Source organism: Gekko japonicus, unplaced genomic scaffold (assembly GCF_001447785.1).
Source record: "Gekko japonicus isolate JY-2015 unplaced genomic scaffold, Gekko_japonicus_V1.1 scaffold79, whole genome shotgun sequence".
In the NCBI taxonomy this organism is placed as follows: Eukaryota; Metazoa; Chordata; class Lepidosauria; order Squamata; family Gekkonidae; genus Gekko; species Gekko japonicus.
The window spans coordinates 744,148-763,847 of record NW_015167530.1 but is presented as its reverse complement, the minus strand read 5'-3'; the positions used below and the strand labels follow the sequence as shown (position 1 = coordinate 763,847).

Sequence of the window (19,700 nt, the reverse complement as noted above, 5' to 3'; positions counted from 1 at the left end):
ACCTTGAGCAGAGGCCTTCACAGGCAAGCTTAGCTGTGTTCTTAGTGAGGAGAAGCAATGGATTTTTGGTCTCTTAGCCCATCAGCGTCACCCTCCTGAAATTCAGTTACATTAGTGACATTGAAAAGAGGATTGTGTGGAGAGGGGGCAGTGCACATTCATGTCACACAGCACCGAGACAGCTGGGAATAGGAAATGTGGATACCACAGATGGTACATGTACATGAGGGGGAAATAGTTCATCCAGACAGAAGAGGGAGGGGTGGGGGTGGGGTTTGACAGCAGGCTTGCCTGTGACAAAGAATCCCCAGTATTTCGCCCTCCTAACACTAATTAGAGAAAATGCAACCATTTTCAAAAGGCATGTTGCTGTGGAACTTGTGCTCTTCGAAACACGACGAGGAGAAACTGCCACATCACGAGAGATGGCAGAACCAGCACTGTGTTTGAAAGTCACCTGTCACCAGATTGTACCTTTGCTTCTCTGGGATAGACCTCATTTGAACCAAGAAACCAATCCAGCCAAAGTCTAATGCTTTTAAGTCTAATTGATTTCACTGGGGGAGATACAAGCACTTGCTTCATCCTAGGCATACTGACTTGGGAGTAAGTCCTACTGAATTTAATGGAATGTACTTAAAGATGCATAGGATCAAGTTACACCCCTAAAATCAACAAGACAAACAGTCCAAACCTATGCATGCTGACAAGGAAGCAAATCCTATTTAGTTTAATGGGACCCATTCCCAATTAAATATGCATATGACTGTAAGCTCTGACCTGGATAGCCCAGGTTAGCTTGATCTTGTCATATTTTAGAAGCGAAGTAGGGTCAGCCCTGGTTATTACTTGCATGGGAGACTGCCAAGGAAATCCAGGGTCATAATGCACAGGCAGGCAGTGACAAACCACCTCTGTTAGTCTCTTGCCTTGAAAACCCTGGAGGGTCACCATGAGTTGGCAGCAACTTGACAGCAAATTAGACAGATAGATAGATATTTGTAAAGTGTGGCCAGTTCATGTCCCTAACCCTTTTAAATCTGTATTTTGATCCTTTATGCAAAGATCCAAATATTCAGTAGATATTCGTACTCTGCATTCACCTACAACGGTGTATGTCAGTTCAGATGAGTACATTGCACACGATCACCATTTTCCCCCCTTTTCCTGTCATGTGTTACAAGCAGCAAATATCCGCAAAGTGATTTTGCATCACAAAGCTTCCTAATGCGGATTGAGCTAGGGAAGCCCCCTGTCGCAGCTAATGCTCATGGCACAATTATTCTGACTCAAGTCACCAGGAACAAAGTACAGCCGGAACAGAACAAAAGAAGCTGGCTATGGCAGCCGTGTGAATTGTGCCTAACAGCTGCTAAAAAAGTGTGACAGTTGACAGTTTGGCAATGGATTAATAGAAGAGCTGTTTTCACATTCTAACCCTGCAGGTGCCCAGTTTCTGTTAACTCTGTGTGTGTAAAATGCAGGGGGGAAAGAGCCCTACCATTTGTGAAGCATTATATGGAATGTTGATGCAGAACTACTTACACGTCTTATCTCAAAGTCTGTTTGTCCCTGAGTTCCAAACTAGAGGATACGTTTTGCCACAAGTCAGGTTAGGCCAACTCAATTCTGCTCCTTTTGTACACAGATGGCAGCTGTTGGGAAGTAAGCACCCAAGTGTGCTTGCTGGGGCCCAATTTGCAGCTCCCCCCCCCCATGCCATTTGCTCAACCCAAACCGGCCCGGGGGGGGGGGCCTTATCTTCCCCTCTGGGGACTGTATGTGACTTGATGGGCTACCCTGCCTTGCTTAAACTCACTGCTTTGTGAGTTCACAGATGCATCACTGACACCCATAGCTCAATGAGTGAAACTTTACTTCTAACAACCCCTGAGGATCAATCACCAGACTGAACTACTTGATGTCGCCTCAAACACTACTTTTCAGTGGAGACATTTCATACATTTTGGGTTACCAACTCTGGGTTAGGAAATACCTGGTTTTGGATGTGGCACCCAGGGAAGGGAGAGGTGTGGGTAGGGGCAGGACCTCAGTGGTATATAATGCCATAGAGTTTACCCTCCAAAGCAGCCATTTTCTCCAGGGGAATTTATCTAGTGTTGAGATCAGTTGTCATTCTGGGAAGTCTTCAGGCCCCACCTCAAACCTGGAAACCCAATTTTGCTGTGATGAGATAGTGACTGCTAAGCGGCCAAGATCTGATGAAATCAGGCCAGCCTGGGCTATCCAGGTCAGACCAAATAGACTGATAGAAGAAATCCGGGATCTGTTCCTGACTACCCAATGGGTGCGTTCAGACGCGCCGTTTGATCTGGTGTTGTGACAGTTCAACAACGGATTTTATATGCACGATCACACAGTCAACATCTGCCTCCTGTCCCCAGCCATTGGTTTCCGGCTCAAAACTCTTTTAACGTGGAGTATTTTGTTACCAGGTCCCAAAGTGGTGTTTTCTCAGCTCTCCCATTTAAAGCCGCAGTTTCCCCCGTGTGATCGCTCCTCCGGTGTCAAGTCATTTCTGATTATTTAAACCCCCTCCCCGTTTGGAAGTCCAAGGCTTCCGCTTTTCAGCCAACTTTTTTTTTTTGTGCATCAGCGGTATGTGCATAAGCGGAGCTCTGCTCCCACGTTTTTAAAACCAACATTTAAACGGTCACTAGTTTTGAGTTTGGGATCCCAAAGAGGCCAGTTTCGGGTGAAAAGTTTAAAGGGAAGTCTTCTGTCAAAACGGTGAAATCACGGTGCTCTGCGGAACTGTCAAGCTAAATCTGTGATTTGCCCCAGTGTCTCTGCACATGCGTGAAGATAAAGTTTTTCAATTCCATGGATGAACAGTTATGTGCATGCACAAACTGAGAAAAAAACAGAAAAACCCCTAACACATGCTCCCGTGTGATCGCGATTGAGAGGTTTGGCAGGTTCAGGAATCATAATGTTCTGAGCCAACTACGGTATGCTGTATTGGCCTTTTATTTAACCACTGTTACTATTAATATTTCTTAGTGTCTTATATACTATCTGCTAGGATTTTGTATATGATTTTAGAATTGTTGGTTTCACAGCATACTAAAAAAATAGAATGTGCATTCCATTTGTGGGCCAGTGTGCTTCTCACGAAGTAAAAAACCAATGATAATCAGTTTTCTGTCCTAGAATTGTGCCATGATAATCAGTTTTCTGTCCTAGAATTGTCAGGTTAAATCACCAAACTGAAAGAGGTTGATTTCCAGTTTATTACAATGGAGCAAAAAACCAGTTCCCTACTCCTAGCAGCACATAACTTTTTTTCCTTTTTAGAGTCAAATACAGATCACCTGTTAGGGTAACAGTGTCTCATGAAAGAAGGTATTTGAGTATGATTTACTTTGTGAAGGATTCTGCACTTTTTTGTACTCCTCTGTCAAAGTCAACTTAAGCTGTTCAGATGTGTGCTGCCGGCTCTAAAATGTCTCTCATAACCAGGGACATCTCTGTTTGCTTTTTAAGCGGACTGCATTAATCTTGCTTTTATCATGTTGTTCTATCTTGTTCTAAATCTGCCAGCAACTATGTTTAAAGTTCTAATTGCTAAAGATCACTATGGTTGCCTAACAAATGGAACATGCAAGGCTGTCAGACAGTCTGCTGCCTTCAGATAATCTGGTAAATATGTTTCACCAGGTCTCTGCCTTACAGAACACTGATTCTTATCTTCCTGAAGCCTCAGAAAATACTCTTGGCCTTCATGGTTTTTTTTTTTTTTTGTTCTTCCAGAATTATACACAGTGACTCACAAACCTTGACAAAGCTTCATTTTCAACAGAAAATATTGATGTTCATTTCAAGGTGTTTTGCCACTGAGGTCCTTATTTTGAGAACTATCTGAAACAGGGCCTTTTCTGTGGTAGCACTTTGACTGTGGAACTCCCTCCACAGTGGCTTTGCTAGGGTCTGATCCTGCCAGCTTTTTGGTGCCAGTCTTAAGATTGTTAAAAAAAAAATTACACAGACTTTTGGTTAAAGAGTTTTTTCACCCTTTACCTGATGTTTTCATTATGGTATACTATTTATTGGATATGGTTGTTTATGAGTTCCTATTCTTTTTCCTTTTGGCGTTTTAATGTGAACTGTAATGTTTTAACTAGATCCTGTTTGGAAACTGTCCCAGGAGTCTTTGGCAGAGAGGTAGGTTAGACTTTTTTTTAAAATCCATTTCAGTGCAGGAAAAAACCTAGTCCCTGCTGACTTGCAGATGCTTCATCCTGTCTGGAGTTGGTCACATGGATGTGCATCACACACTGATTTTGCCTGGTGTCCTTGCTAAATCTGGGAAAGTGTGTGTGTGTGTGTGTGCCAAAATCTGAATTCAGGACTTGATGGCACATCCACATGACCAGCCCGGAACACCTGCAAGTCAACACAGAAAGCCAAAAGGCCCTGGAAGCTTTTCTTGGAGCTGGCAAGCTCTGATGTGATCAGACCATCTATGATTATCCCTAAAAGGCCAGTGTTTGCAAGGAATGCTGTTGATAGCAAGGATATTTTCAAATCATGTAAGTGCTACTCACTTCAAAGCAAATGTTCTGAATTATTCTCCCATCCTTATTTTTATATTAATTTCCATTCAATACTTGTAAAACATAAAGACCCCCTCAGTAATTCAAGCTGCCTTTCAAAGTGTCAAATATACTGCAGGATGCCAATAGCAGAAGTTTGCAGGATTTCATCATGGTAATGCCTAGCAACACGGCACTGAAATTTCACCAGATCTTTTTTCACAACATCCTCCAGAACAACTGGGCCCTGTCAAAAAGCTTGAACTGGTACAAAAAGCTTGAACAGTACTACAATTGAAAGGAAGGATGATATTTAATTAACAAAACTAAATTTCTGCACTGAGTGCATTGCTCTTTAAAGCTGACACTCTTGTGAGACAAAAGAGAGAGGTATTTTAAGGCACTAATGTCTCAACCTGTTTGCTTCAAATTTTGGGCCACGCAGAACTCAGATGATGTGTATGATGTGAGCAGCTGACCTTGGGCATTGTACATGTCGGGCCCAAGCTGTAACAATCTCACTAAAAATGACTTTCACAACAGCACGGAAGTACACTTGTGTAACTCCCTTTCAGTCAAAACTGTGCAAGAGAAATCCCCAGTAGATTGTGCCCATAGTACAGGATGGGGATAATATCCTTTGAGCTTTATTTTTTATCTGCTCATTATGTGGGGTAATCTTTAACTAATCAGACACAAGGCCTTAATTTAGATGAGTTTAAAAGGTCTAAATTGGTGTCTCTGTACTGATTTCTGAGTTTGGGTTTGGAGGTTTATACCCAAGCATGTACAACCAGGCCAATAAGGACAGATGGGAGGGGGGGGGGGGTAGTCTGTGGCTCAGTGGTAGAGCATCTGCTTTGTGTGCAGAACGTCCCAGGTTCAATCCCTAGCAACTCATGTTAAAAAAGATCAGGTAGCAAGTTATGTGAAAGATCTCTGCCTAAGACCCTGGAGAGCCAATGCCAGTCAGAGTAGTTTTACTGATCTTGATAGACTAGCGATCTGATAAGGCAGCTTTTCATGTATGTATTCATGTATGTTTTCATGTTTATCAATTTACACCACTCAAAGGGCCAGCTGTGGATTAAAGGTATAAATGGTTGACAAATTTTGATCGACGTTTGTAGCCAGCATTGGCGTCTCCTGAAAGAAGAGGAGGAGTCCTCTTCCTGGCATTATGATGAAATCCATAGGCACTCTGAAGCAAAGAGAGTTCTCTCTCTCCCCACAGCCTCTGAAATGCAGGCAAGCTCAGAGATGAGCCCCCTCCCTTCCTGCCTGTGGGCTGGGGCTATTGCTCACCAGATTAAAAGATCTGGCGACCAGTCAAGTGTATTCATGGACCCCTGATAGGGTTGATAACATCCAGACTGGGTCTGGAGTTGTCCCAGAGTTACAACTGATTTCCAGACTACAAAAGTCAGTTCCCCAGGAGAAAATGGCAGCTTTGGTGGGTGGACTCTATGACCTCACATCTCTGCTGAGCTCTTTCCCTTCCCCAAATCCCACCATCCCTGGGCTCCACCCCCAAATTTCCAGAAATTAACCCAACCCAGAATTGGTAACCCTCTCCTAGGCATGGGTGTAGTCTGAGAACTAAAAACATAAAAGACCCTTGCTAATCCAAGAACAATATTACATCTAACCCCACATCCTGTTTCCCACAATGGCCAACCAGATGTCCAAGAAGGCCTACCGCAGGGGGCACAAAGGATAAAGTTCCCACTGTGTTGCTTCCACATCAACTCATATTCAGTTAGAGGCATGCTGCCACTGAATATGGAGGTTCCATTTTGTCATCATGGTGAACAGCCATTGATTAGGGTTGCCACCCTCTAGGTGGCACCTTGAGATCTCCTGCTATTACAATTGATTTCCAGACAACCAAGATCTGTTCTCCCAAAGAAAAAGGCTGCTTTGGAGGATAGACTCTATGGCATTATATCCTGCTGAGGTCCTGCCGCTCCCCAGACCCCAATATCTCCAAGCTCCACCCCCAAATGTCCAAGTATTTTCCAACCCACACCTAGCAACCCTAGCCATGGATGGTATTCCATGATTTTATCATATAGCACCATAAAATTTGACTGGATTTGGCTGTTCTCCCATAATACATTCTCAGTTACAAAGGCTTTAAAAATTAAACAATACAGGTAAAACTCTGAGTTATCACTGACTGTAATGAAAGCTAGTAATTTAAATACATTGAAAACAGGAATAGTTAGAAGTTCCAGGTAGCCACAGTACTCCAAAGAAAAATGCAAAAACAAAATCCATATTCTGGCATTTATTAAGACTAGACAAAATGATGCAAAAAGTATGCAATCTTTTGAGTTCTCCAGAACTCTTTGTCAGAGTGGGTGTTAAAAAGGGAGAATATCTGAAATGTCATCCTCCCCCCGCCCCACTTTTCAATATCTAACCTGATGAAGAATCCTGGAGAATTCAAGTTTCCATACTTTTGTGCCATTTTGGTTAGAAGATTGTGGATTTTGACATAAATGGAGGATTATGGATTTTGACATAGGAATACTGATGACGGTTACTTAAGATAGTGGAGACAATTGCCCACATTCAGAAGGGGCCTTCTAGACAGGGTTAAAGCATCCCTTGCTTGTGTTTGGATGAGTCTGGGGCAGAGCCAATTTGTTTGCCCCCTCAGCCTTGGATCAGATGAAAATATCATCCCCCTGTTAACAAAAAATTACCAACTTGAGATCTATATAACTTTTATTAACTTGGCAGATGCCAAACTGCAATTTAGGCAATCCCTCTGGTGTAAGCATCATAACTACAGTTCTTGGTAGTTAGCAGAGCAATGCAGGGTTGCTATACAAAACATTGCATGATATCAGGCACCCCTAAGGATGATGGATAACAAGGATTCTCAGGTGATGGGTGTGGGGGAAATTAAGGTTTTAAATGTAATCATCTTACAGTAGGAGAAAATAAGGCATGGAGGTTAAAGAGATTAAATGGCTTCTTCAAAGATACACAGCTACTGGCAGGGATAGGAATTGAACCTGGGCTCTTAAAGCTCTGAACCAAACAGGTGGGATCACACCACTAATGACCGACAGCCATAAAATGAGCCTCAAAAATCCTTTCACCTTGCATCCTAAAATCCTTTGGCATGTGTTTCTCAGTAGCTAATTTGTCTAACTGCAGCCACACATACACATGATTAATATAAATATGGACCATCAAGGTGAGATCCAGGACCCCTAGGGCATGTACTCTGGTGCAGGCTTTCATTGTAGCCTGCTCAAGGTTCAGGTGGACCAGTGCAACCCATAAATAAACCGCCAAAAATGTCATGCAGGCTCCAGCTCATTGTTTTCTGCTTCCAACGAGCTTGTAGTCCATGCCTACCCAGCAACTGCCACAAGATTGATTCATCAGTTGCCAAATGCCAAGCATTGTAGAAAGTCAAGGAGAAAATTCTGGCTGTATTTAAATCACAGAAATTTTAATAAAGATATTAAGGAAGGGAGTGTGCTTCTTTTCCCATCTGACCTGCATCTGCATGGAAAGCCAGAAATAACTAGCCCTGATCTACATAGGGTTGCCAAATCTGTTTTGGCCGGGAGCAGGGGGCTCCCGGCCGGTGTCTGAGGCGTGCGCGCCGCGTGTGCGTCACCCGGAAGTGACGTCACACACTGGGGCGGGGCTACGCCATTTGAGAGGAAAACAAAGAGTTTTCCCCTCAAATGGTGTGGCCCCGCCCCCAGCGTGCGACGTCACTTCCGGGTGACGCGCACGCGAGGGTAGGGTTTTCCCCGGGGCCGATTTTCGTCGCGTCGAAAATCGGGCCGTCAAAGCGGGCGATTCCCCGCCCCCCGGCGCCATTTGGGAACCCTAGATCTACAGAATGTTAGTCATGCCTCACTGGAAAAGTGAGGACTTTTCCAAGTTTCAACTAGCTTAAATCTCATTGATGGAAACAGGACAAGAAGTGCAGGTAATTTTCTCTGTGTTGGGAAACAGGGTCTGGTCAAACACTCTAAAAGTTGTTTTTTTTCAAATTCCTATCCTGAATTTGTGGGGTGAGAAGAGATTTGGGGTTGGAAAAGAGAACATATAGCATAGCTTTCCCCCCCTTTATAATTCAAAATCATACTGAGACAAGGATCTGTACAGATAGTAAGTTCACCCAATTCAAAACTTGGGTTTTGGTGGCAAAGCTCCCAGGGCCGGCTCGAGGTGTTTCTGCACCCTAGGCGAGGCTGCCTTGTGGTGCAGATGCCAACCTCCCGGTGGGGCCTGGACACCTCTGGAGCCAGCCACCCTTTTGCTACCGCCGCCACCGCCTCCTCCCCCTCCGCAGCTGTCAGACCCAGCAAGCACGCCCCACATGTTCCTGCAGCACCCTCCAAGATGGAAGAGAGATTTCTCTCGTGCTCCGCTTCCGAAGGCAGTTTGGGAGGGAGGTGGGGGGATCCTGTCTCCAGGCAGGGGATGCTCACCGGATGCCTCCCCCCAATTAGTGTGTGTGGCCCCTGGGGAGCCTGTTGCGGGGTTTTGATAGGGGGGGGGGGGAGGCACAGCTCGGCGCCCCATCCAGGGCCCAGCACTCTAGACGAATGCCTAGTTCGCCTAGTGGGTGACCCGGCCCTGAAAGCTCCACATTTGGCTTTGCACTCGCCCACTTTTACCTTTTAAAAAGCAGATATAAACCTATTATTCTACTCGCTCACTGAATCACAGCATTCGTTATTTTAAAAATTACTGCTCAGAATGTATATAGCAGCTTTTCCTAATTTTTGTCTAAGATTTCATGTTATGTTACCTCTATTTCGCGTTGCTATACCTGGAGATTTGGGGGTGGCAGGGTTTGGAGAGGGGAGGGACCTCAGCAGAGTACAATGCCACAGAGCCCACCGTCCAAAGCAGCCATTTTCTCCAGGGAAGCTGATCTTTATTATCTGGAGATCAGTTCAAATAGAGAGAGCTCTACAGGCCCCACGTAGGGGCTGGCAACCCTATCCATAACCTTACAACAGTCCTATATTTTCCCCATTGGAGAGACTGGAGCTATAAGGCAGAGTCACCCATGAGTTCATAGCTGAGCCTGGAAACAAGGTGTTCCATTCTGTGGCTCAGACTCAGGGCTGGTTCTCTGGCCAGCCCTCCCTAGCGAATGCCTGGGGGCAGCACAACAAGGGGAGGGATGCTGCCTGACACACTGCTGGTCTAGCTCCCAGCCACTGATGATGTGGGAGATGTCACATGCTGCCACAGATGCCTGGCTTGGTGGACCTGGCCAGTGGTAACACAGAGACTATCTACATGGATGTCCTTTCATTGGGGTGACAAAATACTTTGCACCAGCCCTTCCCAGACTGTTAACTGGCCTGCGATGCCTGTGCTTCCTTGAATATCCCTGAAACAGTGGAAGTTGGCAACCACTATTTGTGAAAATTCACACATGCTTTGGGAACCATTTTCACAGGATGCAAACAGAGAATCTAGCCAAGGAGCACAGTCCTGCCCATTAGGATTAGGGTGGGAGGTACCAATGGCTGAGAAGAGGAATTCGGGCCTGACAATATATGTTGTGTCTGCTTATAGCCTTTCTGTAGCCTTTCGGATTGTTTCTAAAGAATCTGTCCCAGCATGCTGGAAAATGGGAGATAACTGGTATGTGTGTGCGCGCACACACACACACACTTTCTGTGATTATGGGAAAGTGGACACAGCTCACACTGTATGTTGATAGGCCTAGCAGGGACCATCTGCTCACAGCAAGAGAGGATTACACTGCAGAGGGACAAAGGCTCTCCCCTCCCTTTCTTTGCTCTCCCTCCCCCACGAAGAGGTTGCTGGTGCCACCAAGCTCTGCTGTGTGAAACATGATGTTCCTGGGTGTAAAACCTCCTATAGTGGTAACCTGAAATTCAATGAATTGCTGAAAGATTTCTACAAGCCCTAAGTACTGACCTACCTGCTGCATCTCTGTGATTCCTTTGCCCTTTCCTCCTTCCAGACAGCCTCCGCTGGAGGCAGGTAATTCTGCCACGTCCCTTCATTGGATGAGACTGGCTCATTCAGCCACTGCTGATACAGAGACTCAAAATTACTTGCCTAAAGTGGAGGCTGCCTGTTACATCTCTATATGAGTCACTGTGCTAAGCTGGTCTCAAAAGATCAGTGACACAGGCAGAACTGCAGGGGATGAGCAATTCTTGCTCCCTCTGGAAATAAACCTTTTTTAAAACATAGTTGTGAAATGTGCCTCTGATTATACTGTATTTACTCAAAAGGAAAACAACCTTGAATATAAGACGACTATCCTAAAAAATATTACACACACACACACAAAATTACTGGACATAATGGTAACTTGTACATAAATGTAAGACAACCCCCTTTTTCATGGCATACACGGGGGGAAAAACCCTAGTCTTACATTTGGGTAACTACTATAACAGAAAAAAGAAGTATGTCTGAACTGCCGACAATTTGGGAAGTGCTGCTATGTGCTACGAACATGAGCCCTGTTCAGACTGCATGAAGTGCCTGGGCAACGGGTTGTTTCTGAGTCCAATGTATTTATTTGCTGCCTTCCAAAGCATTCACAATTTAAAATATGAAAAGACAACACAAGGAACAGCAAAGTGAAACAGAAGTACTCCCGTGGGGTCTTAGACTAACATAACCTATTCCAGCATAGACTTCCATGAATCAGAGATGAAGCGTGCTCTGACTCAAAAAACCTTGATTGGAATTAGAGTTGCCAAACTCAGGTGCGGCCTGGACATTTCCCAGAATTACAATTGATTTCCAGACCCCTGAAGGGCTGCTTTGGAGGGTGGGCTGTATGGCATTGTACCCTGCTGCGGTCACTCCCCTCCCTACCCCCACCGCCCCAAATCGCCAGGAACCTCCCAGAGTCGGCAACCCTAGTTGGAATGAATGCTGTTAGCCTTTAAGGTGCCATGGGGCTTCTGTTTGATTTTGCTGCAACATGGCTACCTCTCTGGAAGAATAACAGTAGAAACTGTCCCACGCTGTCGGCTGCCTTGACTGGACCTGACAGTATGAACGCCCTGCCTTGGGTATCTCTCTTGCCTTCCCCTCAGGTCACTCTGGTCTTTCATTAACCCCTAGGAAGATGGGGGAAGGGGTGCTCAAGTGGTTTACCCAATGCATGGAGGGCAGAATATTATTGTACCCACTGGGTGCTCCTGACCCAGCCAGGTACATTATGCACAGGTTCTGTACAGAAGCCCCAATCAACCTGCGAAAATCAAGAGCAGGACCAGTGGGTACAATTCCCCTTCTCCCCTCCACATATTGATTATCCACATATTCCATGTTGTCTTTACAGGGCCAATACACATGCAGTCTAGTCAGCCCACCCAAAAGTTGCTGAGCCACCACAGCCCCCTACACAAAGGCTGCTTTCATAGACATTGGATAATGCACTTTAGCAATCGTTTGCAATTGGATCTTCCTGTGTCAAACAGGAAAATCCAGTTGCAAATGATTGCTAAAGTGCATTGAAAGTGCACCATCCAATGTGTGTGAAAGCAGCCAAGATTCCCGCTAGAGTTCCCTTCATGCGACCCAGATTCAACCCCAGCAACATATGAAAAGAAATGACATGACATGCCCAGCTGTGTGGACTCCCAGGATAACCCCCTCCCCTAGGCAGCCCTTAGAGTTGCCAACCTCCAGCTGACACCTGGAGATCTTCTCTTACAAATGATCTCCTGCTGTTACAAATGGTCTCCAAGATCAGTTCCCTTGGAGAAAATGGATGCTTTGGAGGGTGGACTCTGTGGCATTTTCCCCTCCCCAAACCCCACCCTCCCCAGGTTCCACCCCAAAGTCTCCAGGCATTTCCCAACCCAGAGTCTGCAACCCTACAGCCCTTCTTTTCCCTGTCAAGTGCTCCTTCCCCTGAAAGAAAAGAGACGGAGATGTCAATGAAAGGATAACACCACAGGTGCAACCTAGGTTAGGCCTGTGCAAACAACACAATTTCTATGCTAGTTTATGATATGGAGAGATGAGCACTTAATGTTTGTGGTCCCAGTTGATGATTCAATGTGTGTTTTCTTTAGGGGCTGGATGAACAGTTAAGGTCTTTTTAATTGTCAGGGCTCAGCATACTCCACAATTTAAAAAATAATAATAACATTTTGTATCCAGACCACTGAAATCTTGTTCCAAAAAGAAACCCCAATGTGTATTAATCATGCAAATTTTGCATGGTTTGTTCTGAACTGTTTTGTATAGTTCATTCTGGTTTTGCGAGTCATTGGTTAGGGGAGACTGATGAAGCATTAAAACCTATTCCCCAGCCCCTGAAAAATGTATTTCACTAATGGCAAAATCCTTCCACCTGCTCTTGACTCTATGAAGTAATAAACATACCCAGGCTTCAAAGCTGCCTTCAAAATCTCATGAAAGCTTCCTGTTTTGTGGGCAAGGGCCAAGATGCTGGGAAGGATCATCTCATTCACTTTCTCAGTTGCACTAAAGCTGTATAAACACATAGGCCCTGCCAGACCGCTTAGACACATCAAGCACCTGGAAACTGATCATATGGCTACTACATTCATGCAGCCCCACACAAAAAATGCCAGCGAGCAGGTACGTGCAAAAAAGAGACATAGCCTTTCGCAATCATTGTTGAACCGAAACATATAGCCTAGCCACAAGACCAGTCGCTGCATACAGATGGCTGCTCTCACTCTCTGCGACTCTGGAGAAAAACAACAAAGATGAAGACGAAGAAGAAGAGTTGGTTTTATACCCCACCCTTCACTACCTGAAGGGAGTCTCAGAGCAGCTTACAATCACCTTCCCTTGTTCTCCCCTGTGAGGTAGGTGAGGCTGAGAGAGCTCTGAGAGAACTGCTCTTGAGAAAACAGTTCTGAGAGAACGGTGACTGACCCAAGGTCACCCAGCTGGCTGCATGTGGAGGACTGGGGAATTGAACCTGGTTAGAGTCCGCCGCTCTTAACCACTACACCAAAGTGGCTCACAAGGCAGAACCTTTTCAGGAGAGGTGGACAAAAGCTACCTGAACCTTTGCCCTTATACTTCCCCAGCAGAAAGGGCTAGAGACTAACATTTTAAAATGAAAGTTGGGAGTTCAAAGGAACTAGGAAATTCTGGCAATAGATTGTTATATTACTGCACTACAGCGCAAAAGCAAATTAGGTCCCGTTCACACGAGGGGATTTGGGCCAGTAGCGGGACAGTTCGGGGGCGGATCAAACCAGCGCGATCACACCACAACATCTGTGAAGCGTGGTGCTTCCGTCCCCGAACTGGCCCATCCACTCGATGATTCGGATCAAGTAGGAGCCACCTACCGAGGTGGTTCATCTCCCTGCTGCGTCGCAAACCAGGAGTCTGATCGCCGGCGCAGGGATGTGCCGGCGCGTCCCCGGCTCCGAGCTGAACTGCACATGCTCGGACATGCGCAGTTCGGCTGACTCGGCGTCCGAACTGTGTTTTCTCCCCGGCGTCTGCTTGTGCCGGGGAGAAGAGGCGGCGCGGCCAGGGGATCCATGGGATCCCGCCGCGCCGTGTCAACTTTGGCGCGGCTTTTAAAAGCCACGCTTTTGCCGCTTTTTCCCCTGCCGTGTGGCAGGGGCCTTACTGATTTTTTTTTTTAAGTCCTCCAAAAGTCTTCCAGTGGTAGAGGAAATGGTAGCTGAAGGAAAATTGTGTTGATGTAGGCAGGACCACTGAAAATGAACCCTTCCTGTTCAGATAGTGTGCAAATGCGCTTGGACTGTGTTCTTTCAAATATAGCAAAGAAGACTGGGAAACACTGGAGCAAAGCAGTGAAAACCTTGTAAAGTCGGTGATTAGAGAACAACGTTGTGTGGATGCTAAAAAAAACAAATAAAAGTCCTCCAATCTGGAAGCAAAGGCAGAGCAAAACCTCCACAGGGAAGCAGCTAAGGAGACAAAAGGCCACTGAGAGTTTTCAGCTGCAAAGGGCCCTTTGTCATGGCAAGAGCCACCTTAGAAACTAGACACTTGTCTTCTGCATTGAGAGAAATTTGTTCTATAGGTGGCTGTACATTATTTTGAAGTTAACACTTGACAGATTTTTTTTTGTAAGGGGAAACTAAACAGAAAATAAAACAAATGATTCCTTCTTCTCCCAGAGGAACAAACATTACTATTGTTGATTTCTGAGAATTACCCTGTTCAGTTGAATAATCCTATTAAGTAAAGCTAGGAGAAAAAAATGGAAAGAAGTTATACAAAACCGCCCTACATGTTAGGCTGGGTGGAGTAAGTAGCTCTTATTTTTGGTAATCAACAAGGGCAGTGGCTCTACCAAAATAACTATTTAGACAGTGTTCAAACCCCACACACCTCACAACAGCGTAGGCACTGAAGAGAAGAAAAAATTTCCAGAACAGATCTAAGAACACCATGTGCCCCCTACAATATCATTGTATACAAATCTGTGATTTCTTTCCCAAATGTCTACACCAAAGGACTTGAGGTGGCTTATAGAGACAATGTTAACCATTTAAAATTACCAGCATAAACTAATTGTGTATTAAAATCACACTTAAAAAGAAATATAATCAACAGAAACCCTATGCAAAGAAATATGTGATTAGATGGAAACTAAATCTGTGGAGAGGATCTTCATCAATTTCTGTTGAACTAGGATTACTGTGCAAAAAAGAAAAAAAAATCCTCAAGTTTGTTACCTAGACTGTATCTGAAGATCTAATAATTAGTGAGAGATTCTGAAGTCTTCATCCAAAGCTTCAATTAGCTGGAAGGCTTAAATTTCTCACCATCCCCCCCAACTCTTCTCCCAAACAGGTCCGCCCTGGCCATCGGCAGGGGGCTGGAGGGGTAGGGTTACCACATCCATTTTAGGAATCTCAGTGGGGTATATAATGCCACAGAGTCCACCCTCCAAAGCATCAAGTTTCTCCAGGGGAACTGATCGTTGTAGTCTGGAGAGGAGTTGTAATTCTGCGGAATCCCCAGGCCCCACCTGGAGGCTGGCATCCCTAGGGCCCACGAATGGCAGTGGGGGCCCTGCATCCAGCTGAAAAGACCAAGACCAGGAGGGCCCTCCTCCTCAATAGGGACACCAGCCTTCTTCAGGCAGCCCTGCCTTTGGACTGGAGAACAGGTTAACCTTTGCTGTCTGCTTCCCTGATCCACAACTGAAAAGGGAGGGGCCTTTTGGAATATGGAGTCTTCACCCTTGTAGCTACCATATATCGTTCATCTGCAGTGCTCCCGGTGCCTCTGAATCTATCACACTTGTCCATACCCATCACAGTAACTTCCTAGCACTCACAGCCGCAGGGGCAAGCTTGAAATGAGCAATTTTAATACACATGATAATAAATGACAGGCATTTCAACGTTCACACTGATGACTCTGGCATTTTTGTCACCTCCATAAATCACATTTAATTGTAATTGTTAAAAATGGATGGGGAACAGGTCAGCTGAACACCAGCAGCGGACTGAGTAAAAAGAATTGCTTGTAATATAATTGCCTGAGCTGCTTTTCACCCAAACTAGCCAAACCTGGAATATAGTCTTAAGGCCAAAAAAGGACCGGTATCAGCAAAGTGACTGAATGAATACCTAGGAATGATCTTGTGTATGTTACTTACATTTGTGGGAGGCTCTAACAGGTTTTCATTGTTGTCCTCATGAAGGAGAGTGATGTTTCAGGTGAGTAGCCCAGCTGGTCTGCAGTGCAAGAGCAAGATAAGAGTCCAGCAGCACCTTAAAGACCCACAAGATTTCCAGGGTACCTGCTTTCGACTGTCCAAACTCCCTTCCTATCTCCCAAGTATCTGATGAAGGAAGCTTTGATTCTCCAAAGCTTATATCATCGTTGGTCTTTAATGGTGCCACTGGACTCGAACCTTGGAGATCAAAGTTTTTGATGTGCTAATGAAGGGCAATGCAGAAAAGGCACCCTTGGTGACTCAACAATAAAATCCCAACAACTAGAACTGGGAAACAATGTGTGTGTGTGTGTGTGTGTGTGTGTGTGTACACACTCTGGGCAAGCATGAAATATGTTTTTGGTAGCTTGCCCAGAAGTGTGTATACACATACATATTGAGATCATCCATAACGTTCTCTGAATTCTCTTTTTTTAACCCCCCACCCACCCATAGAAATGCTGTATTTTTTCCTTTCACAGATTTTGCTTCCCTGCTGTGCCCACTATGAAATGATACATTAACATGTCATGACTGAGATGTTTTATCACCTGCTGCTGTCTGAATAGAAAATGATGCTGTCAGCTGCTGTTAATAGATCTTTTGCGCTTTTTAAAAACACCGTTGGGTTAGTACATATTTCTTAAAGGCTGCCGTGAGCAACCACGGGTAATTTTTTAAAAAACAGAGGATACAGATTATAAAAAATGTAAGCAAGTAATTAAATAAAATATAACGCGCTGAATGAGCCTGAATTCAGAACTCTTTGCAAAGCTCTTCATAAAGTTGAGGAGGTAGTGGGGTGAAGGTAACGAACGTCGGTCCCTCGTCCTTCGCAGGGGCCTTCTTTGCTGAGCCGCTCAGCCGCCCCGACCTTCCTGCTTCCTTGCTCAGCGGTACACAGATAAAAATATTCCCTGACTCCACGCAGGCCTCGGCCTACAAAAGCGTCCAAGGAAGGCACCGATCTCCGGCGCTCCAATCCGTGACAGCTTTTCGCCCAGGTCAACGGAGGACAACTTCCATATGCGTGGGGTGGGGGTGGGGGTGAAGCTTGCGAAGGGCGGGCCTTGGTGACGCCTCAATGTCATATGCAAATCACGGCAAAGTCACCACAGGCTTCCAATCCCGAGCAGCCAATGGGGAGAGAGATCCACCTTAAACTCTAATTCCGTTGGCCGAGAAACAAACAACAAAGAGGCGAAAAAAGAAGGGACTGTAGAAGGAGAGAAATCAGCAGCCGATCGGTGAAACCCACTAACCGGCTCCACAAACGGGATGTCGCCTTGCCACTGGCGCAAGCCAGCTCTTTGTTCCCAGCCGTTTCCCCTGCTGGCGCATCAAAGAGGCCGCCACCCTCCTCGTCTCTCAGTAGATGACGGGGATTCTAGTCCCGTGCAGGTTTGTTTGGTTCTGGCCGACCTAACTCGGCACGCATCTCCGTTTCCGTGAAAGGCCAGATGCTGCAGGGAGAAGAGCTTTGTTTGCAACCGCGTATTTCACCCCTTTCCGACTCCTCCCCCAGTATAATGAATATTATAGTTTACAGTGCCAGAGAAGCCATCGATCGAATATATGTCCCCTTGGAAATATTCACCGGAGAAATCCTACCGGGGGGGGGGGGGGGTGTGGAGGAAGATCAGCAGAGCCCAACAAACCAAAAGCCTTTTTTTGCCTTTCTGTTCCAGAGCCCGTAGCGGTGGCTGGCAGGACTGCAGTGGCTCTTCAAAATAGCGCCAGCCTCGGAAAGAGCTGAAGCGCCAGCAGCCACCCCGCCGCTCCGATCTGCAGTTAATTATGAGGAACATTTTCCATTCGTCTGTTATGACCTCAGTGAGACAGGCTCCATGCAAACACAAGGGAACGTTGGCCTGCTCGCCTCCCTTCTTCGACCCCCCGCCCGCTATTATTATTAATATCTGCCCTTTTGGGGTCGCCAAAGCAAGCCAGGACAAAAGGCTCTTTCTGCACTTCACAGACAGTCAGTGACAAACAAGCCAGATCGCAATGCCCTCGGCTCTGGCGAGCTCCTGCAGTCTTTGTTTAACGCCGCGAATTTTTCCAATAAAACCTTTAGTGTCGATAAGAAGGCTCTGTTTTTTGGGGGGAGAGGGCGTTCTCAAAAACCCACAGACATTCTCTCCCCCCCTCTCGTTTTACGCACCTCCATTAATTTACAAGTCAAAGCAGAGGTTGATGGGGGGGGGGTAAAGTAAACACAAGCGTCCCCCCACTCGAATGCCCCGAAACCTCTGCTTGGTGCCTCTTGACTGTCTGTTTCGGAACTCACAACAAAGCAAAGATTACATACACCACCCCCCCCCCCCGTGTTTAGCTTTCTCTTCTCCCAGGGTAATTTTATTCGCCATTTCCCCGCCAACCAGAGAATGAAATCATAACGCGTCCATAACAACATATTCAGAAGCATAAAAGCGATGCTCCCGGTCGTATCCCAGCTGCGAAATACAAAGGGAATTTAAATGCCACACCAGCAGGGAAGGTGATATCAGAGCTGAGTGCCACAAGCCATTAAAATGCGTGACATGCAAAGGGATGGCTCTCAGCGACGGAAAAGGCAAAAACAAACAAACAGAAACCCACCCCACAGGGAGCGTTCGGTTCCACCACAAAGAGAGGGTCCTCAAGTTTGCAGAGAAATCGGCCGCACAGAAATATGGAAGGAAAGAACGCTTACCTTGCCTTTAATGTCATCAAATGTTTTGTAAACAACGTCACAAAGAAAACCGACAAGATTTTTTTTAAAGCACCAGCTTTAGGTAGAGTCTGTGAGGTAGTTTTAATTGAAATCAACCAAGATCGATAATAGAAATGATTTTTGTTCTTTAAAAGAAAAAAAGACCCCCCACAAAAAGGATGCAGGGGAAGAGAAGGTAGGCGGCGGCGGTGATGATTTGAACGGCGTTTCAGATCTTCTCAGAAGATATACACCATTGCGAGCTGCATGCGGCTCCTCTTGCGTCCGGACACCCTCCCTCCCCTGGCTGCAGTCTTGGTATTATTATTTTTCTGTTATTGCTGAATCCCCAGTTGATCTCGGCTCAGAAATTAGAACGTTCAAACAGCTGATTGTGGCGTCACAAAGGGGCCCGCCCGCTGTCGGCGTTGCGGCCGTCCGCAACAGCCAATAGGAGACAGACAACGGCTGGAAGGCGGGGCTTTTCGAGAAGTCGTGGGTGGAGCTTCTGCTGCTCCACGTGAACTCCCGGACCCGTGGAAGGGAAATGTATTGGGTCTGGGTGGCGGCCGTAGGAATACGATCTGGTCATTGGGCCTGGGGTGTACGACGGAAAACAAGGGACACCCCCCTCACCGGAATGCCTCCGGGACAGAGAGACTGAGCTCAAGGCTCTCCTTCCGCGCCTCTCCCCACCCGTTTTGTAATCCGACTAAAAAAGGATCAGGCAGTTCCTGTTGATTATATATATATATTT

The 19,700-nt window shown here is 45.9% G+C and overlaps 1 protein-coding gene across 2 annotated transcripts in view; it reads right to left on the bottom strand.

Annotated features, from left to right (window-relative positions):
• Positions 1 to 19,323, bottom strand: part of TP53INP2 (tumor protein p53 inducible nuclear protein 2) — a 65,720-nt gene extending 46,397 nt beyond the window's left edge. Inside the window, exons 1-2 of one of the 2 annotated variants that reach the window (XM_015413404.1) lie at positions 18,944 to 19,323; positions 16,800 to 17,711 (exon numbers count right to left, since the gene is read on the bottom strand). The gene's annotated coding sequence lies outside the window, so the exon portion shown is untranslated. The remainder of the gene's footprint in view (positions 1 to 16,799; positions 17,712 to 18,943) is intronic. The other variant, XM_015413403.1, reaches the window with a different exon arrangement.
• Between the last annotated feature and the right edge of the window lie 377 nt (positions 19,324 to 19,700).